General features: G+C 47.2%; 1 protein-coding gene across 5 annotated transcripts in view; it reads left to right on the top strand.

Annotated features, from left to right (window-relative positions):
- The window catches only part of BTRC (beta-transducin repeat containing E3 ubiquitin protein ligase), a 1,069,444-nt gene that overhangs the window by 75,009 nt on the left and 966,478 nt on the right, over positions 1-27,957 (top strand). Inside the window, exon 1 of one of the 5 annotated variants that reach the window (XM_085606470.1) lies at positions 11,505-11,698. The exons of the other annotated variants lie outside the window; for them this stretch is intronic. The gene's annotated coding sequence lies outside the window, so the exon portion shown is untranslated. Of the gene's footprint in view, positions 1-11,504; positions 11,699-27,957 lie in introns of those variants that run through there. 5 annotated transcript variants of the gene reach the window in all.

Raw genomic sequence — 27,957 nt, 5'->3', positions numbered from 1 at the left:
ACATTTGCCCACCTTAATCTGCGCATATCATTAGTAGGCACAATCAGAGGAGGGGCAAGCTCAGTAGGGCCTATGGTCAAGTTGGAAGAAGACCACCATTTATGGACTGCGCACAGGGGGTTGTGGTCACTCTCACTCCTCCAAACAACCTCCATGTCGCAGATCCACCGCCACAGTTTAAGGCTACATATAACGTAGTCGATTCTACTTCTATGTCGCCCGTTATCAAAAGTACTGGTCCCATTTTTGTCACTTCGAGTCCTCCCATTTAGAGCTCTTAGGCCCTTTTCATAACAAAGGGCGTTCAAACTGATCACATCATCGGTCCAGCGCACAACCGATTTGAGCTCCAACTTAGGAACTCCCCATTGCCGATCTTCTGCGTCACCAAAAAAGTCATCTTCAATGACTAGGGGTTCAAATGTTCTATTGAAATCACCCGCAATGACTATATTATTGTTTAAAGAATGGATGTCAAGGAGACAGCCCAAGGCCGCTGGAACCTCGGATCTCCCACCCCTGCTACTCCTAGCATAAACATTGTAAATATCAAGCATTCCCAATTTGTCTAGGTTCAATCTAATTATTTGGATATCTCTATGGCTGGTGTCAATGACTTTGACAACTAGTTTTAAACTCTGTCGGACCCAAGTAGTTAGTCCACCCATAGGTCTCCCCTTTTGGCCTTTTAGTGCAGGCACAGAGAAATTCAAGTATCCCTGAGCAAAGGATGGTTCACATAACCAGGTCTCTTGGAATATACATAGATCAAAGTCATTGATAAAACAGAGGCAATCCTCGGATACCAATTTAGAGAGCAACCCTGCAATGTTCCACAAAAGTATCTTCCCTGAATTACCCCAGGTGTCGTCCGAAAGATTAATTAATGGCGGGCAATCAGGGGAGATAAGAGGATTAATACAGATACCAACACTTGCATCTGATGGTAAATTACTTGGCTCGTTGGGAGGGAAAGGCAAATCAGAAGATGGCTCTGGGATGTCTAATATTAAACCCTTGGGATGTTTGTGTCAATCCACATCCTTAAGATTTGCTAGGGCCTCATAACGGTTACCAAGGGAAATACCAAGATTGGGCTGATTGCAAAATAAAACCCCTGGATTAACAGTAGAGACTGATTGAGATCTTTGGTAAAAATAAGTCAGTTCCCAGGTAGAAATAAGAGACCTCACATTATTCGTATACCAGTTGAGAATGTGGCTGACGGCTCTGGGATCTCTGAAGTTGATTATTACAATGTCCCCGTTTATATTCTTAGGAGTATTTCCCGGCCAAGAAAGGCGCCGTACATGTAGAATTTCACCATTTATATACAAAGGAAGAGGGCGATTCTGACCAAGCCAGTGTATGACTTTGTTTTTTAGCTGCGAGTGGCCTTCAGCTGTCCCCTCCTTCAATATTGGGACGCCCGCGAGGACAACTACAAGTGGGACTGCTTCTGGTGGCAATTCTATTTTCGGACCCTTGCATTTCTTTACAATGGGAGATGGAATTCTACCTATTTTGTCACGTGTTGGATCTTTTTGAACTATGTCAGCTTCCCTCAGAGACTCTCTGTCTTTATTTAAAATAAAATGTTGCGGTGGTTTAGGAGAAACAGTTCTTCCTGTGCATTTATTGTTTAAATTATTGACACTTGTCTGGTTTTGAGGGATAAGCTTTAAAGATGATGCAATAGGGGATGGTACAACAGGTGCTATAATAGTAGGGGACTTAATTAGTTCCCTGTTATTACCTATTGACAGTTCAATATTATCCAGTCTTTTATCTATTGTTTTTAGCCTCTCAACAATAGGTAAAATAAGTGATCTAAATAGCTGTTCTGCATTACCCAAAACCTCCGCAATAGATATATCATTTGCAAAGCAAGGGACGGAAGTAACTGGGAGAGATGTTTTGTCAGAACAGGTTACACTGCCCTTGGCAGTTGGAACCGAGTCAGTGTAATGGCTTATTTTTTTCTTGCTCCTTAGCGACACACTGCCTCTCTTTCTCCTTTTACTAGGTGGAAGACCTAACAATTTGGGTTGCCCAGATGATTTATCCTTTTGAGGTGAGAGCCCAACAGCCTGGGGTGATGACTCAATTAGGAGCACTGGCTCGGGAACTGAGTCGGGGAGCAGAGGTGAAACAGTAGTAGGCTGGACATCGGTTGACTCTGATAAAAAAGTTGAATTTCGTGATGGAATTGGGAAATCATCATTACTAGAGTTAACTAAATAATCATTGTGAGAGTAGCAACTCTCAGATGGGGAAGTGACTAAATGCGAAGTGACCGCACAGAATGGCGTCTTTTTGATACGCTCAATAGAGCTACGACGCTTTGCCCTTAATTCAGCAAGGGCGACGTCCTTATCTATTCCCGGGTTGACCCTAATTAGGTAACTATCTAGGGTCCCCTTCTTAGTGACTCCAGCCATGAGTAGAATAATACCGCTGTGTTTTGATTTTTGGGTTGAGTTAAGCAAGATTAAGTACAATAGCTCGCTAGGGGAGGTACATGCAAACAGATAAAAGCAAAGGGGACAGTAAACGAAAGTAAATGCCAGCTCACGTAATCGTATGTCCGAACGAGCTGAATGAGAAAGTCAAGGGGGTGAGCCCGGCCCGGCCTGGTCTCCTTTGGCTCCTGAGGGCAGGCAGGTAGGATTACAGCTTTGAACGCACGAAGAGTGTTTAGGACGCCCGCTCAGCCAGAGGCCCAGGGGCAGTTTATAGCGCCTCCAGGCGCGAGAGTACAGGGGGCGGCTTCCTCTTCCGCCGCTGGGGATGCTGGGAGATGAAGTCTCCTCTTCCTCACGGCGGCCGCGATGGAGTGGCGGCAGCGGGAGGGAGACGGTCACCAGGCACGAGGATTGTGACCAGGCAGGTAGGATTACAGCTTTGAACGCACGAACAGTGTCTAGGACGCCCCTGGAGGGGTAGTGTCTCGTGTGACAACCCAATGGACTCCAATACTCCCTTCCAGGAGTCCACACAAAACAAAACAGAATGCTTCTTTGTCGGAGCTGTGTGTGAACACTCAAAGGTCCATAGTCTTACACTCTGTGTGAGTTCAGAAAAGCGGGAAGGCAAAGGCTTGCTAAGAGATGCACACCGTGGTACCAAGTTAAATGCAGAAATGAGGGGGTAGGTGTCGCTCCGCTGAGGGAAAGGCACAGTACTCAACCTTAGCCCAGGCGGGCACTAGGGATGTCAATGCGCTCTTACCTCCGAGCGCGGCGGGGGTCTCAGGGCACTCCACGCCCTTGATTGCACGACTTGCGGCAATATCACACCAGCCGAAGGCCCACGGAAGTCGTTGTCGGTACCGGAGGGTTTGTTAAGTGGAGCGGATGCCCCGGCTCCCCTCCTGAGCTCCGTAGCGCTTGTCAGCTGGATCCTCTCAGAAAATGCAGCTATGGCTGCCGAACACAGGAATTACAAACAAAACAGGACTGGGAGAAAGGCGACGTGACCGCGCGTACGTCTCCCAGCGTCTTCAGGTCCGTGGTGTGACGGGCTCTCAGTACGAGATTTTTAGCTTAACTGTGTATAAGCCACGTCCATAATTACATCGGCCACGCACCTAAGAGAGACCCCCCAGTTTTCTCATTCCACTTAAAACCCAGCTTTGGCCGTGTAAACAGCACAAGGTAAAAAAATGTTCAACGAAGTGTAACCATAATTCTAAAATTGTCCGTAATCAATAACTCAGTGTCAATGTCCATAGCAGAATAATCACTAGAACGCTGAATCTTGCTCAGTTGTTTTAATATTCAGACAAAAAGCATCTCAACAGAAAAATGGTCTTCATGGTGCTGAATTCAATAATAACAAATGATGATCAATCAATACGGCCGATCCTAATGCATTTCAGGCATTCACAATTACCCTTCATCATGGGAATCTACAAACATAGATGCCAAAATCAGTCATTTAAGTCATATACAGTAAATACATGGAAAAAATATGCAAGTTCGATCTCACACGTGAGCTGGACATCCAATGGATTAAACATATGGTGCAAAAAAGCAACTTAACAAAGTACAATGCAAACCTATAATAAACCTGGAGCCATATCCGTCATCACAAAAGAAAAGAAAAAAGGAAACCACATGCAACAACCAAAGATGCATCAGCTCGTGTCTTGGATACGTGTAATGTCACAAAAACTGCCTACGTACGTATGCTAATTAAAAGTGCATCAGGACATGCCATGCTAGAGTGTGAATTCTGGCCTAAATTAGGAAAGCAGAGGTCCAGTTTTCCATGTTAATGGGCACCCTTGGCCTCCCTGTAAACTCCCACTCCTCCTCTTTGGAGCCCTCCTTTGCTTGTATCTCTCTATGGAGTCATTTGAAAACATCGACATATTCATGTTTCCATATCCTGTTTTTGTTTTTTCTGACAGATGTGATCCCAATGGCATCGCCAGCCCCATGCATGGTAATTTTTTGTGATGCTTATCATCCGTTTTGTCCTCTTTCCCTTCAGTCCCTTCCACATTGCCCGTCTGGACACCTGCACCCACCAACCACCTATTTCCCTTTCTCCAATGCAGGCGCCGCAGCTGCACCTGTTTTTGTTGCCAAGTCCCTCACTGTCCTGTCACCCACACCCACAGATCATCAGGATTTCTTTTTAATGCCCTTGTCTCCCTCGTCCTATGCCGTCCACCAATCCCCATTACCTGAGAGTACGCCATGGACCTCCTTGTCCTTGCCCCGGCTGCTGTTCTTCTTCTCCGCGGACTTTGCCTTATTTTTTGGCTGCACTTGCCTCCTGTAAAACACCAATATTTCTGGTTACTTTCCACGCTGCCCCAGAGCGTCCTGTTGCCTCATCATCATCACGCAATTCTCCCTCTTCCCCCTCGTTGCTCTCATCTATGTAATCCAGCACAATTTCAGTCTCCCTCTCCATTGCACCCACACCTCGTCATACACCACGCTCTTCTGACCCTTAGCATTTGTGCCATTCTTTCCGGCACACTCCTTCGCTGCTGTGCTCACTGCGCGATCCCTCGCTGGAGGGTAGGCCGCCGCAGACCCACTGCGTCTTCCAGCCAGTGTCTCGGGCCGCCATGTGCCCTGCTGGCATCGCCTCCATCCTGCCGGCCTCACCCGTCGGTCTTGATCCCTCCCCTCTCCAGACTGCTCCAACCTGGGGGATCCTGTGCACCACGGGCCTCAACGTCATGCTGGCTGTCCCTCTCACCCTCTCCGGGGCCCGGCTATCTGAAACCCAGACCCATGTGCCCCCGCTGGCCCCCCACCTGTCTCAGGCACCCCCTCACCTGATGCACTAAATGGGGGGTCCCTTTCCCCTCCCCCACTTCCTGGCCTCACACATCCTGGCCCACCGCTCCTCAGACTCGTGATTAATGAGGCGCTGCTCCCTAATGCCCGCCTCCAGGTCCATACCCTCCCATCTGGGCAATGACGGGGGAAATATCCCCCTCCCCCTCCATCCATGTTCGGGCCCACCGCTTCTGACCCCTCCTCCCTGACTGTGGGCTCTGATGTACTCCCAGTGCCCTGGGCCCCAGCCCATCTGGACTTCTTTAATACTTGGTCCGGGCTGCCTATGTACCAGTCTGTATTGCTCCTAGGGGTGGCCTCCTAGATAGGACCAGAGGCCCGCCCTCACATGGAATCTCATTTTCCTTTGTGGCCTTGCCGTCGCCTGCATCATCAGGGAGCCGCCCAGGCAGGCTCTTTCTCCTGCCTCCGCGCTTTGCTCCAGATGCATCTTTCCTCTGGCTCCACCCACAGCCTCCGGACGCCTTTTCAGCATGTTGCGGCTCCGCTTGACATGCTGCCACCGCTGCCGCAACTCCCCTGGAGCTAACCGCGTGGGTCGGACCATGCCAACCCACACCTGATCTAATCACACGCCTCAGGAGATCCGGCCGGTCCGCTGGGCCCAACATGAGCAAAGCAGCCAGAACCGCTTCATTTTCAGGTGCCGCCATCGCAAAAACACCAGCCCCCAGAAGGTTGGCTCATTCTAAAACGCTGCAGTATCAGGTGGAATACAGCCACACTATCTCTCTCCCCAGGGCTATCTAGACTACTACGCCCAAACAGAAAATCCCACTAACTTTTGTATAACCTCTCAGGGGTGCTAGGTGTCAGGAAGAGGCCAAATCCTCCTCCCCGACACCTTTATACCCTCCCTACTCCCGCCCTGTGAGAAGCTGGTCTGGTACATGATGTCCACTAATGTAAGGGGTCACCTTGCACCAGTCCAGACGACCCTTATGGTGATTTGAGGTCTTAGACAACCTTAGAAAGCTCTCTAAGTGGTAGCTGTGGAGAGCAGCCTTCAGGCTTAGTCCAGAAGAGTGTAAAGCAGCTTGATTTACCAGAATGCGATCTTATAATATAAATTAAGTGAAAAAGAACCACACCAAGTATTTATAAAAATATGTATTTATTACATAATACTCTTTAGTACGTTCCAATATCTCCAACATGGAGATAAACACAGTGCACACAATCCGTTAGCAAAGAAACACAGTAAATAGCACAAAATACACAGTGGCCCAAGGGGGGACCAAACCATATACTAAGAAAGTGGTGTAAGAACCATGACTTGGTTCTAGACAAGGTCGATAGGACGTAGAAGTGCTAGGACTCCAAGGAACCACCCAAGATGAGTAGGTAGGACCCCACGGAGAGCGTGTGCAGTGTGGAAACACGACCGCGTGCTCCGTACAACTCTATGGGCAAGTCGCGTGGGATTTTTAAAGATTAAAGACCCTTCCCAGTGGACCCTGAAGAAACCCCGTGGAAGACAGAAGGTTGGAGAGCCACCCTACCTATGGATACCCTAGTACCCACGTTACCTACACCAGGTAAGCTGAGGGCATACGTGTGAAGTGGTGTTGTAAACCGCCGTCAAACCCAATGGAGGACTGCAGGAATGTGCTGCTGTGGAAGAAGGAAGAAGTGTCCAGTGGAATCTGAGGATGGATTCTTGATGAAAGGTACCTGCAAGCAGAGGGGACAGAGTCTGTCACTCAGGAGTGACCAGGAGATTTAGGAGACGAATGCCCTCCAATGTCCGGTGTTGCAGGATGGATGACGATGGCCTTGACTCTGCAGCTGTGAGGACCAGGTGACGCTGAGGAGGACCAGGAGCCGTGCACGAGCTGTCCCACGAAGGATGTCTAGTGCTGAGGGGCCGATGTCAGGCGGGAGCACCAACAGGCCTTGGCAAAGAAGGAGCAACGTTGGGACCAGCAAGGTCCAGGGGACTCACCAAAGGCAGGCAAGTCTGGGCAGGCCCGAGCAATCAGGGCAGCCCAAAAGAAACAAGTGTGACCCTCAAATGGATTCACAGGCCGAAGGTACTGGAGTCGTGAGAGGACCCCAAGCAGCTCACCAAAAGATGCAGGCCACAATGCACACAATGTGGTGTGGCTGAAGATTCTGGTAACTTGGACAGAAGCCAACAAGCCTTTGCTACTGCAAGTTGGATGCGGTGCACAGTGGTTTGGGTTTTGCAACCCCCACAAGGGATACTGGCCTCAAACTTGGTGTGAGGGCAGGGCAGGCCTCGGGAGCTGTGGAAAACCATCAACTGTGTTGCAGAGCCCACGGAGTCCAGAGGAGCTCTGGATCTGCAGACCTGTTGACTTAGTTGCGGTGCCTGCGAATGCAAGGGAGTGACTCCTTCACTCCAAGGGAGATTTCTTCAATTGTCTTTGATGCTTCACAGGCCTTGGAAGGTTCCTGTATGATGCACAGGCACAGACGATGCAGCAGACTGGAAGGTAGACGAAGTCAGGCCCAGATGAAGTCCAGCGAATTCCAGAGTGCCCAGACGGTAGAAGTACAGTGGTGTCTGATCTGAATCTTATCCCACGACGAATCTAGGGACCTACACCCAGGTAAGCCCTTAAGTACCCTAGGGAAAGGGTTGGGAAGATTCAGGGGACCCTCCCAGGTGAGTGTCTGGACAGGGGGGAGGTTACTCTATTGTCCTTTGTCCAGTTTCACGCTAGATTGGGAGTCAACGCTCACAGAACTAGTTTGAACTGGACTAAGCATGGGGACACCAAGTGTGCCCCTCATTCAGACTTTCTGGCTCTGGCAAGCACACCCACCCGGTCCCAATACACTAAATCCTGTCTGGGAGGTGGTCACACCTCCCTGTGACAGGATGCCTATTGTTCCACCTACCTCTGCTGGAGCTTGGCTCTGCAGCAGGAGGGCAGAATTGTGTCTCTGGCCGGCAGCAACCATTTTGTGCTGTCCAGGTCTCGAAGGTTGGCACCGGGAACACTGAGAGCCTAACAGAGGTCTCTTCCAGTGCTTGGAGTCATACCTCTCACGCCATTTACTGTGTGGGGGTATGATTCCAACATGTTTGCAGCCGTTTTCGAGATGGTCATCACGTAATTACGCGGTACCCCTCAATATAGTATATGGCTGCTTCACTGACAACTCGGGAGAATGGACTCCGTTGGCTGCAGGGGTTTCCTGCTTATGCAGGGGCACCCTCTCACTTAGAACCAAGCACCCTGCCTTCAGGATTGCAAAGGGCTGATATAGGGGTGACTTAGAGGTTTTAAGTACAGTGACCCTAGAGATAGGAAACCTATATCTTTAGTAAGTGATGCTAGCACCAGCTTACACAGGCTGCAATGGCAGGCCTTTAGTTAAATTTTGAATGGTCTCTCATTGGTGGAATAATACATGCTTCAGCCCATGGGAGACCTCTGGGGTTCCTATGCCCTGGGTATCTTAGTACCATATACTAGAGACCTATAGGGGTACCCCAGTATCCAATCTGGGATGTACCCAAGAACTGAACACAACAGGTTAGGGAGAAGCAGATAGACTGAGGTCCAGATTAGCAGGATGCCAGTCAGAATGGTCAAAAAAACTTAGCATCAGGCAAAAAGTGGAGGTAACCACAGAAGCAGATCCTACTTTCCTACACGCCCCTTCCCCTGTCCCCCCCCCCCACCTTGTCCTTCCGGGTATCGCACAAAGTGCCCTGGGGGAAGACTAGTCTGCGACCTTCACGTCCCCCGGGGGCCGGCATTGGATGCTTGACGTTACACAAAACATGACATGCTACTTCCTAGGTTGCCGAGCAATGCTTAAACTTACCCGCAACTGCAGGGCCCATCAAAGACTGCAGTAAATGAATAAATAAATAAAAAAGGAACTTGCAAATTGAAGAACTACATTAATATTATTACTTCTGTCTGAACTCAATGACATCCTTGGGATCCCATTGTTAACAGTGATCTCTCTTTTTATTTGAACTTATTTTCATTATTTTACCAAGCCCGGCAACAGTGTCCATTTTTAATATTTAAATGCATTATTTGAACTAACTCTACATTTCGTTTAAAGTGCTTGAAATTGCTTATTTATTGCTAAACCTAAAACGTCTCACGTCGCAACCACCACCATTCTTGCCCTATCTGGGAGAACCAGAAAACCTTTAAGTAAGTATGGGTGGGGTACCCCTTGAAAGAGTGAATATCTTTGAGTATTTGGGGATCACCCTCTCTGATGATCATTCATGGTAGCGCCATATAGTGAATCGGACTCTCCAACACAGGCAGATTACCTCTTCCAGCAGGCCTGTAGCAGCTCCGCTTCACATTTATGATTGCAAGGCAGTGGGCTCAGCACTTTATGGTGCTGAACTGTGGGGGTTTAAAAACCTGGATGGCCTCTTAACTATGGAGAACAAATTTCTGAGAGCCTTGGTTTCACTCCCCTTCACCCTCTCAGGTTGGACGTGGGCAGAACCTCTATCATCGAGAAGGCTAAGCTGCACCACCTTTTGTTCTGGTTGCACCTTAGGACTACTCCTGAGTTGCTCCCATATGCTGTTGCACTATCTGAGGTAATTGCCCTTGATCGCTTTAAGGAAATTGGTTGGCTCCACAAACTGAAATCTCTGTTCACTGCAATAGGGCTAGAGGGATTTTGAGATGCTAGGGATGCTGCACTGTTCCCTAGCAGGTCCCTAATTACGAAACAATACTGGAATTGGGTGGCCCAGTCTTCTTTAACTTACCAGCGATGGGGCCGTCTTACATCGGACTTTCTGGAGGTCAAACCAACAAGAGAATTTGAGCAATACCTGGAGGCCATAACTGTCCCGCTGGAGAGGAAACTCTACATGCAATTTAGATTTGGCTCCATTCCGGTGAATTCTCTCACAGTCTCCTGGCAAATGTGTGTTACTCTATCGGGGTTTTTCCCAGGATTTCCTTAGTTGATGAGTCGATAGGCCGTATACTTTTTGTGAGTCCACACTATCGATCCCCAAGATCAAGATGGTTAGCCCCTCTTTGTAAGCTGCTTGGCACCCTATGTCACCGAGAAGCACTGCGCATCTTAAAATCTGACACAAGTTTGCTGATAGCAACTGCGCAGACTAAGTTCCTCGGCAAGATGTGGGCTATCAGAAGATCCCTGCTGAAAATTGTTAATTGAGTATCATTTAAAAAAAAAACTTTTTTTATTGATTTTAATAAACAAACAAACAGTCGGCAAGTCATCAATAGTTGAGATATGGCATGATTATGTACATTCTTTCACAGGGGATATAGAACATATACAGTAGGCAATATTTGTGATGGATCAGATATTCAAGGTGACATGGTTACATTGTTGCGGAGAGCCTTTGGTGCAACACAAATCTCTCCTCTATAGGTGTTCCACTTAGCCCAGACTCAGTACCATTTTTGGGGGCACCCTCTTGCGACATAAACCGTTTTCTCACAGAACATGCACCAGTCAATGTTTCGCTTCCATGCTACAACAGTAGGGGTACCAGTCCTCCCCATAATTGAGCTATGTCTCTTTTGGCCACCGCAGCTCCTAGTGTGACCCACAGCTTCTCCGCCCCTCCCAGATCAGTGGGTTCCCAGACATTAAGGTGATTATCATTTTTTGATGTTCTAAGAGATCACTGTTTTAACTTTATAATGATTGCCTAGCTTTAACTCCTTACAGTTTATCTTTTACTAGAACTTTTAATATATCATTGTAAGCACCTTATCTCTTTTGTACTGTATGCATTTGCACTTCTATGGTCTGTGGATCGGGGAAAGAAGGATGGGGCTAATGCTATTTGCACTTGCATATTTCTTCCACACTGCTTCAATGTGCGCTTGAAAATAGAGCTATATTATCCTTGAGAGGTATCCATGAGTACCAGGCTGCACTGATTGAATTAGAATACAATCTGAGCGGCTGGTTCTCTTTTTTCATATTGAAATGTATAACTGTAATACTGGCATATACATGTATTTTATACTTTGCAAGTTTTTATCCACAGATGTATTGTCTTTTTACTAATTTATGTCGACATTCACTTAAAGTTTAATCTTGTAGTTTTATATATTGTGTATTGGCGATAAACTGTGAATGTGGAAAACTTTTATGGCATGTATGCCGAAATAAAGTATTTGATTGATTGATAAGTAAGTAAAAGTAAAACATTTTTTGTTTTGTTTCTAGTTATTTCAAACCATAACAACTGGACAAAGGAAATATAAATTATCCCCTGGGCCATAAAATCTCATTTGTCCAATCCAAGCAATCGTGGTATTCTTTAAGGACATATACAAAGACGGTTGATCATCAATATATACCTAGATGAAGATCCTTGCTGAGAATGAGCTCTACATTTGTCAACAATTGAGCCCAGCTAAGTAAAGAACATTATGTTTGATCAATTGGGCAGCTCTTAAAACCGAGACATTAACAACTAAATTTGATGTTTAGCGGATCAGCCGCTGCTCATCAGCAATTAGTTCCAGCTAGGTACAGTGCATTTGTGCTTTAAATTCGTATGAAATACTTTAAATTACCTACTTGAAAACATAAAAGTGTTGGTCGTCAACACGTGGATAGTAAAAATTCGTAACTGACCTTCATTAACACTAAAATAAAGTGCAATAATTTCTGAGTATTTGAAATAACTGAGGACGAGCTCCACCTTCATCAACACTAGGATAAAGTGCATTCAATTCTGAACATTTGCAGTAGCGGCTGCTACGGGGCAGTAGTGGTGGGGCGGATGGGGTGTTAAAAAAAGAAAAAATATAAGGCAAAAAAAAGCATAATTTCACTTATCTTCCCGGGGGCCACCTCTCCTCTGTCCTCTTTGGTCAACGAAGCAGGAAGCTCACAAGCTCCCAGACTCCCCTAGCCAATCCCAACGCGGCTGTCACCAGCATAATACCAGCATCGTAATTGGTCTGAGCGGTGTGGTTCGGCGCTCAGACAGGGACTGGGAGGCTGTTTTTCACGTTCTACACCCAGGCTGTGCAATACAGCTGGGTGGAGAACATGCTAAGTGCGCATGACTGTTTGGCCAGCCCAAGACGGCTGGCCAAACCGCCATGCGCAATTAAGAGAGTGCCTACCACTCCTCCCCCTGCTCTGTGGCCAGCACAGCCCCACCTACCCCTAAATAGAGCCAGTAGTGAAAAATAAAATGATAACATTGCATTATTATAATTTTAGTTTTCCTGTGAGGCGGCGCTCGGAAGAGCCGCTGCTGAACATTTAACGACTAATCACAGTATGAATGCAGCATTTGCAACATAGTTTGTTATTTTAGCAGCTCAGCATCTGCACAACAGCACTTGGCTCCAGCTAGGTAAAGTGGTTATGCTTTTAGATATTTTTGGACTTCTTCTAATTTTAATGTCTACAGTAACAACTGGAGCTAATATATAGTGATTCGGCCACCCTGCATCCTTTGATAGAGCGTTGTGCTTTAAATGATATTATGGCTTTAAGCAAAACTGTAATTGCCCAACAATCATCTCTTGGTCCAATAGTGCCACTTATATTAGCTAGCCTATAGTTCTCCTTCAAATAGGATAGTAAAGTGTACTGTGCAACAAGTGCCATGGGCTATTCTCACCTGGTATTAGGGAGGGAAAATTAACATTTTATCCAGAAACAGCACTTTTATTCATCATCGTTATAAGCTTCTCTGAGAAACTTTAGATACCTAACTGAAAGCTGTACATTAACCCTACTCAAGCACGACATACGACATGCAACAAAGGTTCTTGTCTGTAGTCACATAGTCTGCAATTGTGAGAAGCGGAACCTTTCAGGCGCCCATATTTATAGGCTTTAAGGGGGATTAATCCACATCTCAGTCTCATGAGTTCTTTTTATGGCTGAGCTCAAGCAGCTAGTTAGATAAGGTGCCTTCTCCAGGTCTTGATAAATAGCTGCACAGAAATCCACATGTGCCTTCAAAGCTAACTCCTGCTGATCAACCTCGCCAGATTGCATTTTTAGCAAGTATTTTTGCATACAATTTCGGCTAGAGAATTTGGTCAAGGACACTCTGGGCTCCCAAGAACTCTATTGCATACTTCACGTAGGCCTCCCATTGGAACTTTTCGTCAAGAACACTCAACCATATCAATTCCTTCAATGATCTAGAAAGTGCGGCCTTGAGCTCAACATAGTATCCTAGGAATCTTGCTTTGACCATCATTGATTGGTTACAGAGGCCAAATTCAAGTTGAATTGCATCAGTCACTTGAAAAAGATGTCTATAACAACAGGTTTGAGCTTTATCCAGCCATGTGGCTAGGCGGTCCTTAAATATCTGTGAGCTATAGGCCAATGTTGGCATAAACTTGGCATCGATAATGAGACACATTCCAGTATGGTCTGGGCCACTCATTTTATTTTTTTTTAACAGTTTTTGAAAGCTGATTATTACAGATGTTGAGATTCCTTTCAGTGCTGCGAGCTGAGCTTGATAAGAGCCATGCTGACTGAATTGGATGTCCATATACTTCATACTTGTTCTGGTTTTGCATGGTCCATAAAAAAATTAACTGGAGTAGCTGGAGGTGTGGCTTCGGGGCTTCAAGATGGCGGTCACACTCTAAGAGTGCTTCGGACCCCTCCGTCATCTGCCACCATCAGCCGCAGTGCCTGGCCATATCGACAGCATTGGTTCCTGTCTACCACCAGTAATGATTGGGGCAGCAGTGGAGCAATTTTGGTGACCAGAGAGGTTGTTGGTGCAACCTGCGTCCCTTGTTGAGCACCGACAAATGATCACGGCTTAGACGCTCTCTGCCCCACCTGTCCGAGCCCGCCTTCATGCATGTCCTGGGTGACACCGGAGCCCACAGAGCTGCCCTGCATAGGAAGATTCCATGCTCTGCCGTCAGTGAGGGAGGAACATAGCTTCATGTGAATAGCGGAGAAGAGTGTTGTGTCCACAGAGCCTGTGGGCATGAGGCTTGGAGGGGTGCTTGCCCGGCCTGGTCCTCCCCATGCCTGTACCCCGCATTGTGAGCGGCGGCCTTCCAGGGGACTGTTGACTGCCCAAGGATGCTGGGCCCTAGCGAGGCTCCCCGGTCGTCCCAGGGGCGAGATTGTTTCTGTAGGAGGGCCGACCCTGGGTGCGGACCTTTGCTGAGGCTCTGCATTGCCACAGGGACCCTTTGCTGCATTTCTGCCCCGTGCTGATGGCAAGACTCATCAGGTGAGGTGCAGGGGGCGTCCCGGCAGCCCGAGAGGCTCGGCGTGCCCCGCCGGCATTACTTCTGCCCACTTTGGCATGCTTTGGGGGGCAGCCCTGGAGGACTTGGCGTTTACCCGGACTCAATGCCCGGGTCCTGCTTCATATGCTCAGAGGGTGAGAGGCTCCCCCCTTTCGTGTCGTGGCTCACCCCAGTACCGAACAGATTAAGGAGTAGCTAGGTGTAGCATATAACCGCATGCAGGACTGGTGCGCTTTGGGGGGGACGCAGTGGACGTGGCCCTTCCACTGAGGTCTACTGGCTTGGAGGCATGGGCCTTTTTGGACTGTTCCGTCATCGCAGTTACCCCCCTGCCCCCTGGTGTTGTTGAGAGGTCTTGGCTGCGTGAGTCCTCCTCCCTGAGAAATTCTGTGGATCCTCTGTCCTCCCCTGGATGTCTGTGAGGTGATCCCCTGAATTCTACATTAGCTTCTATTCCAATTGACTGCGGGGGGACAGATTGGCATGCTTCATTTGACATTAGGTGCTATCTCGTACTTTCCTCCCTCATCCTAGCCGGGGTTTCTTATCATTCTATAACTTACCATTGTTTGCGTGGGCAAACTCGGGCACTGCAATGATCCTACATATAGGAGGGGTCCACCACTCCACACCTAACCTAGACATTTGAATTTGATTTTATGTACTAGTTATGGGGTGACAGATGTTTCATGGGGGGAAGTATGGGGTGGGGAAGGTTTGGGGGGGGTGAGAAATTCACTGTTAAGATGCATGCTCAATGCTATTGTTCTCATTTTTCTGTTTATTCTTTTCCTTCCTTAGTTTGTCACACTCATCTGACACTATGCTATAGGCAACAGGCTCAGCGTACTCATATGCCCCTTGCTGGGACTCCTCTCCTGTGGGTTCCCATGGAGTCTCATGATTTCTTCCTCCTATTTCTACTTTTGGGGAAAAACCCATCACATTGTGGATGTTACCCCACATGCCATTACAAAGCAAGCGTTACCACGCATGCATTGTAACAACGCATAGTCTTTACTACGCATTTTTTTAACAACGCATGTGCTTTTACCACGCATGCCTTCACATAAAATTTCATTGTAAAGGTATGTATGGTAGAAGCACATACGTTGTGAAGTAATATAGGCGATCCACATCGTTGTGAGGAAACAGAGGCTCTTCCGTTTCCTCACAATGATGTGCACTGCCCCTCAGACCGCAGAAACAAGGAACCAGGAGGAGAGAGAGGAACCACGAGGAGAGACAGGTAAGGGGAATTGGGCCTGGGGTAGGGGTTACTATTTTAGGGTAAAAGGGGGTCGTGGGGTCATGCAGGGAAGTGTTTTAGTGTAGGGAGAGGACTGGGGGTCAGGCGGAGGGTCCTGCAGGGGTAGTGTTTTAGGGTAGGATCGGGGTCGTGCAGGGTAGTGTTTTAGGGTAGGGAGAGGACTGGGGGTCAAGGGAGGGTCGTGCAGGGTTTGTGTTTTAGGGTAGGGAGAGGACTGGGGGTCGGGATGAGGGTCGTGTAGGGGTAGTGTTTTAGGCTTTAGGGTAGGGAGAAGACTTAGCGTCGGGGGAGGGTCATGCAGAGGGAGTGTTTTAGGGTTTAGGGTAGGTTTGGGGGTCGTGCAGGGTAGTGTTTTAGGGTAGGGAGAGGCCTGGGGGTCGGGGGAGGGTCATGCACTGGTAGTGTTTGAGGGCTTAGGATAGGGAGAGGATTGGGGCTTCGGTTTGGTGCAGGGGTAGTGGTTTAGGGTAGAGTCGGGGGGTCGAGTAGGGGTACTGATTTAGGGTAGGGCAGGGTAGTGTAACTTACCTTAGACACTTAGACGTTGAATGTCGGAACCTGGAAGAACCTACTAAGGCTGAAGAGGTGGTGAAAGCCATTGCATCAATGGCACCAGGGAAAACACCCGGCTCAACGGCTTCCCTACAGAATTTTCTCTGCAAAGTGACCCAAAAACTCTGCCGCACAACGCTGAGTTCCACAAGCGGCAAGTACATTAGGTTGCGCCATTCGCACTGATTTTCCCATGATGGAAAATCAGCTCAAATGACATCATGTGCAGCGCAAGAGGGGGCTGCTTCTTTCTGGCGCTCAAGTAGATTTTCTACTCGAGCGGCAGCTTCCTCAATGCAAATGGATGGTTTCTCTATTTGACCGGTCGTGACCATCCGCGACCGCCTGCGTTTAAAAATCTCGTTGGGAGATGATCTAGCATTCGATTTTCCCCGCTCGCAAACATAACGTTGGCGAGTGCGAGCGAGCAAAAAACTCTGCTCCACGGACCGCCGCATATTCCGCGGAGTGCGGAAAACTCCACGTTTGGAGCGGAGCTCACCGCTCAGGCCTAGCGGTTATACAAAAAGCTCCTCACCCATCGTCTTCTTGTGCGGACTGTCGCCCCATATCTCTTATAAACTGCAAAGTTAACATTTTTGCCACTGTTCTTGCCTCCCGTTTGCATAGGGTCTTGTGGTCCCTAATGAACTTGTACCAATGCGGCTTTATGCCTGCAAGGAACATGAGGCATTGCCTGAGACGCCTCCATGTGGCGCTGGCGCAACACCATTTCCTCCCTCCTCCTTTGGCGCTGTTACTAATTGATTCTGAAAAGGCTTGTGATACCGTTGACTGTACCTGGCGGCCGTGATGCAGATGGCAGGATTCGGACCCAGATTCCGCGGCCTTGCACAAGTCTTTTATTCTAACCTGACAGACAAAATCCTGGTCAAGGAGCGGTTTCGGATGAGTCTCCTATAAGGCGTGGCACCCGCCAGGGCTGTTCCCTCTCCATTTCTCATTGGCCATTGAACCCCTTGCAAGACTTTTCTGTTGTGATGCCCAGGAGCAAGGTTGGAGATAGATGGCAGGGCATGAGGACCACATTGCGCAGTATGTAGACAACATCTTCTTGTATCTGGCAAACCCGGCTGTCAGCAGACCGCGATGACTCTGGATCCTAAGCCTTTTTGCAGACTCATCCAGGCTGTGGGTCAAACCCGCGAAATCGGTGTTGGTGCCTTTGGCTCCCATGCGTGACTGTATGGATTGGCAAACGTCCATTCCTATACAGGTGAGTTCCGTAAATTCAGATGTCAAAAGCGCCAAAAGGGGAGCCCAAAGTTGGTGAAAGGAGGCCCCAGGGTTGGTCAAAGAGAGAAATCTTTTCCATCCCTAGAATGGACCATAGCTTGTGTAGCCAGCCTAGGCGTGTGGGAACTGTAGTGGAGCCCCAGTGTGTTAGAATGTTCTGAACTGCCGCACCTAGGGTTAGGGCCATTTGTTTGCCTCTCCTAGAATGAAGTGGGAAGGTGATGGCGTTGGGAAGGCCAAGGAGGATGTATGCTGGGAATCTCGGGATCTGTGTATCAAAGCAGGAATCGATCTCATCTCAGATTTGAGGCCAATATGTCCCCAGTGTAGGGCAGTCCCAGAGCAAGTGGGTAAGAGTACCTGGCATGCCGCAACCTCTCCAGCACAACGGGCTACGTGAGGGATTACCCCTATGGAGCCTTACAGGAGTTAAATACCAGTAGGTGGCCAGTTTAGTAGCCGTTTCAATAGAGGTGTCCTTCTATTCTTTCAATGAGAGTTCCCTTCCCAGTTCACCCTCCCAACGCAATTGGCCTGGGGATTTCCCAGTGTCTGAAGAGTTCCTTGTGAATTTATACAGATATGACGTCAAACGTGCGTCGCTGTGTCTAGTAATTAACCATTTCTCGAACGGCGTGAGCAATCTCTCCGCCCCATCCCGCACCCCCCCCCCTGCAGCACCCAGTGCCGTATCTGTAGATAATGATAGCGCTCCGTTTCGGAAATCCCGTGATCGGTACGGAAATCTACGAAAGGGCATGGGCCTGAAAGATCAAAGAAATGTTCTATAGAGCGAGTAGCTTCCGTCGTCCAGTGATGAAATTCCCCATAGTCAAGGCCGGGTGAGACATCTGGGTTCTGTACAATGGGCGTAATGGGAGATAGGAAAGTTGTGAGTCCCCTAGCGGATGCCATTCTGTCCCAAGCTAACATGATGGGCCGGATTACCTCTGATAAGTATAAGCTTCGATGTCGCCCCTTGCGAGGAAGAAAGTGAACCCCCCATAGTGATCAGGCTGCAAGTGCTCTGTCCATAAATAACCAGTGCTTCTCGGATTCAGAGCGTGACCACTCCACTAGTGCTCTCATCTGAGCCGCTCGCCAGTATGCCAACAGATCTGGAACCCCTAGTCCTCCCTCTGCCAGGTCCCTGTATGTGAGATCACGGCGCGTCCAAGCTCTTTGGTCGCACCAAATAAAGCGCTCTATGTCCCTCTGCAGAGCACGCATAACTCCGGCTGGAGGCATCAGCGGTAGGGTGTGGAAGATATAGAGAATTTGAGGCAGAAACACCATCTTTACAGCTGCTATCTGTCCCAGCCACGAGAGGGAGTGAGGGGTCCATCTACGGAGGGAGTCCTGCACTTGTTTCAAAAGTGTCGAATAATTCAACTGTCTAGTGATAGAGATGGTGGGGCCACTCAGAGACCTAGGTAGGTGATAGCGTCATGGACCCACTGGACCTGAAAAGTTCGCTCTAGGAGATCAAGCGTCTCGGGCTCTACGGAAAGGTTGCGCCTTATGCACATTTTTCTGAAAGCCCAAGGCCAGTGCAAATCTTGCCAATCCATCTAAGAATGCAGGTAGAGAATCCCGGGGGTGTTCCAGGGTTGCCACCACATCATCGGCATAGAGACAGAGTTTGTGCTCCGACACCCCAAAAAGCACCCCTCGAATGGATGGGTCATCCCGAATTCTTTGAGCCAGGGGCTCCATATAGAGGGCAAAAAGGAGTGGCGACAGCGGGCAGCCCTGTCTAGTCCATCTGCATATAGGGAAGGCCGCTGACGCCACACCGTTCACCCGAACCGTAGCTGTGGGGTTCGCATAGCTCTGAAAGAGCCAATCGATAAAGCGGTCCAGTAGGCCAAAATGAACCAGGGTCGCCCAAAGGTACGGGCAATGGACCCTGTCGAACGCCTTTTCTGCATCGACTGAAAGGATCATGCGTTCCGCCGGAAAGCGTTCGGAGCGGTCCATCAAATGGAGGAGTCATTTAGTATTATCAGAGCACTGTCGCCCGGGGACTAAACCTGATTGATCCGGATCTATCAGACCGGGGAGATGACAGGACAGTCTGGCCGCGAGGATACCCGTAAAAATTTTAAGTCAACATTAAGGAGGGATATTGGGCGATAGGAGCCGTAAAGACTAGTATCCTTCCCTGGCTTGGGAGTCACAGTTATTAAAGCCTCTTGCATGGAGGAAGGGAAGGAGGAAGCCGCCGCTGATCCGATGGAGTAAAAAACACGCGTTAGGAGCGGGGCTAATGTCCCACAGAACTTCTTATAAAAACCGGAGGTGAACCCATCAGGGCCCGGTGATTTATTGTGTTTTAGGCGCGCAATTGCCGAGATAACCTCTTCCAACCGAATGAGGGCCTCAAGGTCAGCTGTCTGGGATGGTAACAGTTTAAGTGGCCACTCCATGAAGGTACCGAATCGGTTCAGTCTCGGGCAAAACTTGAGCCATATATAACGTTTAATAGAACCGTCTAAATGCGTCTACAATCGAAGAGCCCTCGCTACACTGCTCCCCCCCCCGGATCCTGTATCAATGTCACTTTATGTGCTTGTCTTTGTGCTCAGAGGCGGTTTGCGAGGAGGCGCCCACATCGATCACCTCCTATATAGAAGGCATGCTTAAGGCACAGAGCTGCATACTCTGCTCGGTCAACATCTAACCCTGCAAGCTGTGCCCGAGCCACCTTTAGTAGTCTCCAGACCATAGGCGCTCCCGTTCGCTGGTGAATGCGCTCCAACTCAGTGACCTCCCCCATCGGGCGCTCACGCTTCTCCCGTCTGTCCCTATTGTCAGCTTACGCAATGCTAATGAAGACCCCTCTAATAACCACCTTCCTCGCTTCCCATAGAGTCTTCAAGGATATGTCAGGGGTGTCATTTAAGGCTAAGTAGTCTGCCATGTTCTGCTCAATTTGTTGGACCACTGAGGGACGCTGGAGCATATTCTCCCGAAGGCGCCAGAAACGGCGAGTAGTACGCCTTGGGGGCAAGGTCCGAGAGAGCCGCAGCACGGAGTGGGGTCAGACAAGGGGCGGGGGAGAATCTCCACTTCGTGGGTGCGCTGTGTGAGGGGGTCTGAAGTGAAGATATAGTCTTGTAGGCCCTGGTGTTCGGGTGTCTAAGTCCTCATATGTCAGTGAGCCCTGCTTCTGACAGTGAACGCTTACCTGCTTTGGATAAAGTCCCTGTCTGGCCCCATCTTTGTCCAGAGCGATCCATGTCCCCATCTAGGACCATGTTGAAGTCCCCTCCCAGCAAGACTGTCTGATCTGGCAAACCCGCGATGTCCTGAATTACCGTCTTTAAAAAACCCTCCTGTCCACTATTGGGAACATATACCGACGCTAGCACAAACGTGTGTGTGTCGAAGATGAAGGTATGGGCCAAAAACCTCCCTTTAATTTCCGCCTGTTTGCTAACCACATGCCCTGGACACCGGGAAGAGACCAAAATGGCAACCCCGGCAGTTTTGGAAGAGGCTGACGAGAACACCTGGAATGGGAACACCCCCGATCTTAGGTGATAGGTATCGGCAGGAAGTAGGTGCGTCTCCTGATGCGGGCACACATGGGTGCCTGATCATTCCAGGTAGGACAGAAGGGCTCGTCGCTTAGTGGGATTATTTAGCACTTTCACATTCAGGGACACGACCTGGATGTCAGGGGTCATAGGGATGGGAACCCCAACTTGTAGCTAACAGCACCGGTCTTGTGGGAATGGGAAGCACAAAGAGACCTGTGAAATGGGCCTGCATGAACATCAAAGGAGGAGCAAGCAACCCAATCAAAAGAAAAGAAGCGAAAAAGAAAACCCCAACCAACAATCATAACGAAGAAAACATTCATTGAAAGAGTTCGCAAATGTCCCAGGCAGTCTGCCTGTTATGAGACGTGGGATGGATAGCAGGAGCCCCCGCCTCCCCCCCCCCCTGCCCCGTGTCCAGCCATATCAGTCGGAGGAGTCTTATCAGCAAGCAAAGAACAAGGGAATCTGAGATATACGGCACCCAAGAAAGGCATAGGTCAGTCTGCGGGGTTGGAATCTTCGGACAGGGCCCGAAGGACTGCTGAGCGTTCTCTCACTGATGTTTTAAACGTTGATATAGACCTCTCCCCTCTGTTAATCCTCTTAGGAGTACTTACTGGTGCGGGACGGACACGTGCTTACCAAGCATTCTTGGGGGCGGCAATGTTGGTATCCAAATGCGATATTGCCACCGACTAGGAGAACTCTAGACCCCCGACCCTGGTGCAGTGGATGTGGGGTGAACTGGTGCGCTCAGATGGAGAAACTTATCTACGAGGCACGGGGATGCCCGGACAAGCATGCATAAGTATGGAGAAAGTAATATTGGACGATGGAGATGGACCTAATGTAAAAGGAGATATGTGATTACTGTTACGCAAAGATATGTGATTAAGCTACTTGTTGCCATTGTAATCCTCCAATGTCTGCTTTAAATTGAGGCTCTGTGTCAGTTCACTGTGACATGTTGCACCAGTTTTGTGTACAAAACAATAAAAATGTGTTTTTCAAAAACGAAACTTTGTTGATAGCTTTGGTTACACAGACCATGGTTTATGTTTTTTTAAGACTATTTGATAGCTTATTTTCCTTGCAGTATAATACTAAGGCATCCAAGGATTGTTGCAATCCCACCGCCATGTGGTCGAATATAATCGTATCAGCATACTGTAAGCACTAGATGTGAGTGCCTGCAAGCTTCCGTGTAAAGGCTGTCGTTTTGGCTAGTGCGATATTTATATTGGCCTAATAGAGATTAAATAGCATGGGCAACAGAATGCACCCCTGCTTTTGCCCTGTGTTGGTCCAGATCTTTTGCAATGCAAAGCCTGTTGGCAGAAATGTTTACTCTCATCCAAGTCTTTACATGTAAGCTCATTATAGCTCTCAGCAGATTTGCCGGAATGCCCAAGTTCTGCAGCTTTTGCCAGAGTCTGCACGATCAACTTCATCAAATGCAGTGGTATAGTCGATAAATGCTGCATAAAGCTGTGGGGCATCTTTGATGGTTGTGGCTTCAATCAGAGAGGCGAGGATAGCCATATTGTCCTCAGTGCCATGACCACGCCTAAATCTTGATTGTGTGGTGGGAATTATTGCTCTCAAGGTGACCCATTCTTTTAGATCTTCATTCAGGGCTTTGGCAAAGCACTTGCCATCGACATCAAGGAGTGCAATCAGCCTAAAATTGGTCGGGTGATTTGTACGGCCTATTTTTAGAATGGGAGTTAATATGGAACCTCTTCAGCTATCCGGCACATCATTTGTCGATATTCAGTACTTGAACAGAGGGCGTAATGAGGAAGCCCATTCTTCTTTTGCTATTTTAAATATGCTGGTGGGTAGCCAATTAGGCCCCGGGCTCCAGCTGGGCAAAATGAGGCAATTATTGGTTTATTATTATCTATGTCAAAGTATTTTCTTCCCCTTCCTCAAGATTTTCCCAGTGATGTCCAGTAATACAGGCAGACATGGGCACCATGCCTGTATCTTCGTAGTATACAGATCAGATATATATTCTACCCACTTGGTTTCCAAAATGCAAGGAGCTGCAATCTGGCTGATTCCTTTTGACGTTTCTGCACCAGTCTCCAAAATGTGATAGAATGTTTTTTCTGGGCATTGTAGAGTTCTTCCACTGTTTTTCCTCATTTTGTCTGGTAGTTTTCCATAATTTTGTTCTGTATGCCTTTCCTGCCTTCTATGTCTCAGCTATTAGTGAAGGATGATTTACTATTGACGCAGACCTTTCTTTCGTAAAAAAATTCAATTTACGCTTTAGGACTCTCAGCTAAGGGAGAGGGTTAACTGCTTGCCTATTTTTGACGTTACTGGACGTTTGAGCAAAACGGTTGAGTAGCTGCTTTGTGAAAACTGACCAGTGCATAGATGTCAGTAGCTGGTCCCTTACCCATCTGTATGGGGATTTCTTCCATTCCTCAGGTCTTTTACAGATATCCTAGTGGACCATTTTATTCTTCGAAGATCACATACTCTCTCCTGATCGTCAGTTGTTTTAGCTTGTGGAAACCTGCTATCTGACATAGACAGATAGAATGTAGAATAACCTTGCATTATTACTAACCAGACTGGATTGCACTTGAAAGCTGTTCACCCGGGTATATTTTCGAATGGAATCCCATATGTAATCAATTACTGAAGAGCTGGATTTTACAATGTGCGTGCATGCATCTGTGGCACTTCTACCATGTTTATGTAACCCTGTACATTGAGAGTGATAGCAGATTTCTTCCCTGCATTGTCCTTCTTGGCTTTTCCTAAAGAAATCTCTGGGATACGCCATGCATATCTTCCTCCTCCTGCCATATTGTGGTGTCTGATGTTTCTAGTAGGTGCATATTAAAGTTCCCAGCTAACGCCCACATGGCTTCTTCATGTTGTTGTTATAAAGGTATAATCGCTTTCAAAACTTCCCCAGCCAAAAGTCTTTTCTTTGGTTGTTTTAGGTTTATGCAAATCCTTCCGATGATGATTGGCATTACTTTCCAATAGTGTGTTTTATTTGCTGCAACTAATTTAACAAATTACTTGTTAGTTCTATCACCTCTAGTGCCAAAGATACTTTTATAAGAATTGAAACACTGCTGGAGACATGGGCCGCCTTTGGGGGAGGGTTCAGCAGTAGAGAAAAATTCAAAATGATCCTGCCATGTTGTTTCAGCAAGCTGCCATGTCTCTTGCAAACTAATTATTTCTTTTTTTTTAGACTAATTTCCCCAATGACTTCGGCGTTTGCAGTTAGATTGTTTAAGCCTTGGACATTCCATTAGCAGAATTGCTACATACACAAGTGGTTTAAAGAATCTTGTTGTTAGAGCCAGCATTATCATGTGTCCAGCATTGACTTGCCACTATTCAGTTCGTATTGAGTGTCAACCTGCACATTCTTTTAATTTCAACTAGGTGCTTCTTGATCATCTGGATTGTCTCTATTCCCATATTTGAGTTAACTGGGCCTTTTGGGCATCACAGAAAAGACAATCCCCCATTGTGCCAGGATTCTGGACTGTTCCTCTAAACGTCTTGCAATCTCAGCTTGTTGAAACATCACATTGGTTGCCTCCCTTGGAGGCTCCTTTGTCCCCGGTAAAAAGGCAATATATTTGAGATATTTAGACCTGGGAGGGCCATTATATGTTTAAGTATGTTGTTTCTATTCAGAATGTCTTCTTTCTCACAGGAGATATATTCTAGATGTAGTATTGGGGTCACATCATAGTTCTCTGCATCCTGCAGCTCATTTGTCTGTGTGCGGGAGAACAGGTGCTTCGCCAACACTTGTGTCCCCTCACAGACCTCCATCTAAGATCATAGCAGCATCAGAGCAGAGGATTCCCTCTGGTCCTGCATAATAGGCTGGACGCCAGTGGACAGTTGTACACAACACATCGGAGTACAATCTGTCCATCTATTCACACCGACCCTGGGCAAAGTTGTTGATATTAGTATGAAAATGTGTAGTTAATGGAGAGGATTGAGTACCGTTTGGTTGCGGCTTATCCTTGATGCCTGTGATGGGCACTGATCCAGGTAATCCTTTGACCTTGATTTGACTATTTAGGGATTGCAGATCTATTACTTGCTGTTCTCTAATAACCAGGGGAATCGAATTTCTTCCCCCTATATATTTAGCTGTTTTAATTGTGGGGTCATCCACAACTCTTAGAACATACATACACCCTCCGACATTGGTTTCCTTTGTTTGCAAAGCAGAAGCCATGGTCTTCTTTTTTAGCACTCCCCCTGTAATTTTATCTTGATGTTATCTTGATGTATGTTTTCCGCAGCTGTCTTCCCAGTTTGCACTATTTGCTATCTAATCCATTACAATATCAGATTGTTGGTATTTTGGGGAAGATTGTGTGTGATACCACATGTTAACATAATCTTATAGTATTTTTTTTTTGTCATTGTCTTGCTCCCAAATAGGGTATCCTCAAATATAGAAAATACTTTTTGAGCAGTTCTTAGCTAATGATTTATTTTTTTATGTAATTTTCACAAGCGTTTTTTATGTTTCGTTAAATGATAGTTAGCTCCACATTATTTAAACTTGATGAGCCTTCAGCTCGTCAGTTGATTTTACCTACATTATGTACTTGACCGGGAGAGACTGAAGTTCTAGCGAGTTGTTCCGTTGGGCACGGATGAGGTAAATGTTTGAACCTTGGTTAAGGTGTCACCAGGCCATCGGTATCTAGTTCCTTGGGAATTACTCTTGACCTGGGTTTAAAGTCTTTAGATATACACTTTCTGACCAGTTTTGATATTATACCCAGCAGGGCAGATATCTTCTCTAGTAGATGGGAGCAATAACATGGGTCTGCCGGTTTGTTCTTGGAATGTTGGGCTTTGACAATCAGAACATTTAGATTGTCTAATCGGATGTCAATGTCTCTGACATAAGTAGCCAATGACTGTTAAATGATTATTTGTGTTACTAGCTTGTCCGCATGCATTAGGGACACTTGGCTCCTAGTTGTTAGCGTTTTGTCCATTGCAGCCCACCATCCCAACACATTTCTCCCTGCATCCATGCTGTTAATCGTTTGGGAGTCAGGAGCTCCTTGCTTTATTTGGCATTGGGTTTCTAGACTTTTATTTGGCATTGAGTTTTTACTTATCTTCAATGCATGATAATCGGTGGTACTATTATCATGGGCCCCACCTTTGGCCAGGAAATCCTGTGGCCATCGTGTTGGATATGTTTACAATTGGTCTTGGTTTTAGGAGGTCAAACCGGACCATTGCGCTAAGAATGTCCTTATCTCCAATGTAGAATTCTTCTAGCTTTCCGAAGGAGTCTTCATCATTGTTCGCATTGTAACCAGACATATTTGGATCCCATTTGTTGAGATCCTCTAAGCTAGGCGCCCGGAGTGACTCATTGTTGCTGATGCTGGTACTAAAGGCGCTGATAATGTCATTGTTCTAATCGATCAGCTCTTTATCGCTGTTGGCGCTGCAGACCTCCTTACGTTCACATGGCTCATGAAGAGACCTCTCCGTTACCGAGTGTAAAGTTATTTGTACGGTTTCAGGGAATTGGATGGTCAACATTTTAATTTCTGTGGATAGAGGCCATAGTAGTTTTGCTTGCTGCGCCATAAGCAGATGGTCTGTGGCTTGGCATTCCTTCATACCATACAAACTACCTAGTTAATATATTATGTTCTCGATCCTTTGGGCATTCCCTTGAGGCTTTTGGTTCATGACCTCAATCGGGTTGCGCCGCTTCAGTTGTGTGTCTTTCTTGCCACCTACCATTTTGCCACCCCCTTTCACAGACAATTACACCATGTTTCCCTAATAATACTTTCTTATTCCCTCAAAAGTGGATACCTGCTTGTCAGTAGCCAAATTTATCAAAATGGAGGGTGACCTTGTAGGTGGTAAAGTGCTATGGCACTTGTAAGGGGGTAATTCCCCCTGTTTTCTTTTGCTGGGGACTGCCTTGGCCCTAGGGATGTAGCAAATGCAAGGGCACTCTTTGTGAATGATTTTTCAAAAATCTAGAGCCGACAATGAATACTGCGCAGGGATTTTGTCGCCATTTTGTGCTATTTAATTCTGACAGGTGTGGATGAAGTTGGGTGGTCACTGGAGAGAGAGAGAGGGCACTGCAGAGAATCCCCTAGTGTGGGTGAATGGAGTTCTTAGGTTTGCACTATTGGGAAAAACACTTCTCCGTTATTAGGGGAGTGAAATTACAGGCGTTTTTTTAGTAATCGGTCTTTGGCCTCCCCTGCTCGTCCCTTTAACCCTTTTAAAAGTGTGGGGGTGGGCACACTGTATATCTTAGGGGCTTGTGTCTGTTTTTTTTATAAGAGTCCCAGATTAATCTGGAAGTGTCACTGCTTTACAGAAGGGCATTGTCCCGAGCTGTTGCCTGAAATCTATAAAAATGTACCATAATTAGGGCTTTACTCTAAATGTATGCGTTTTACGTCTGGAGAAATCATATTTGCTATATTTCTTTGTTGGCGTATGAGATTGTGCATCAGTTTTTACTTTTTTCATGCATTCTTAAGTGGTAAAAATAATTTGACAAAAATATTATTTTTCTGGATATTGCAACATTAGTCTTTCCTCTTAAAAACATTCCACGCAATAAAATGGGTCTGCCTTTGCAGTTTTCACAGTACAGAGTACTTGCCATATTTTTGTTGTGATTAATGTCTGTGTTGTTATTCAGCAGGTTTATGTACCCAGTCCTGTTCCAAGCACAGATGGTTAGCGTAAATAGAAGCAAGCACTCGTCCAAAAAGTTA

The sequence above is a fragment of the Triturus cristatus genome, chromosome 1_2, assembly GCF_964204655.1.
Source record: "Triturus cristatus chromosome 1_2, aTriCri1.1, whole genome shotgun sequence".
Lineage (NCBI taxonomy): Eukaryota > Metazoa > Chordata > Amphibia > Caudata > Salamandridae > Triturus > Triturus cristatus.
The sequence above is the reverse complement of the archived record's forward strand: the minus strand, read 5'-3'. Positions and strand labels throughout refer to the sequence as shown.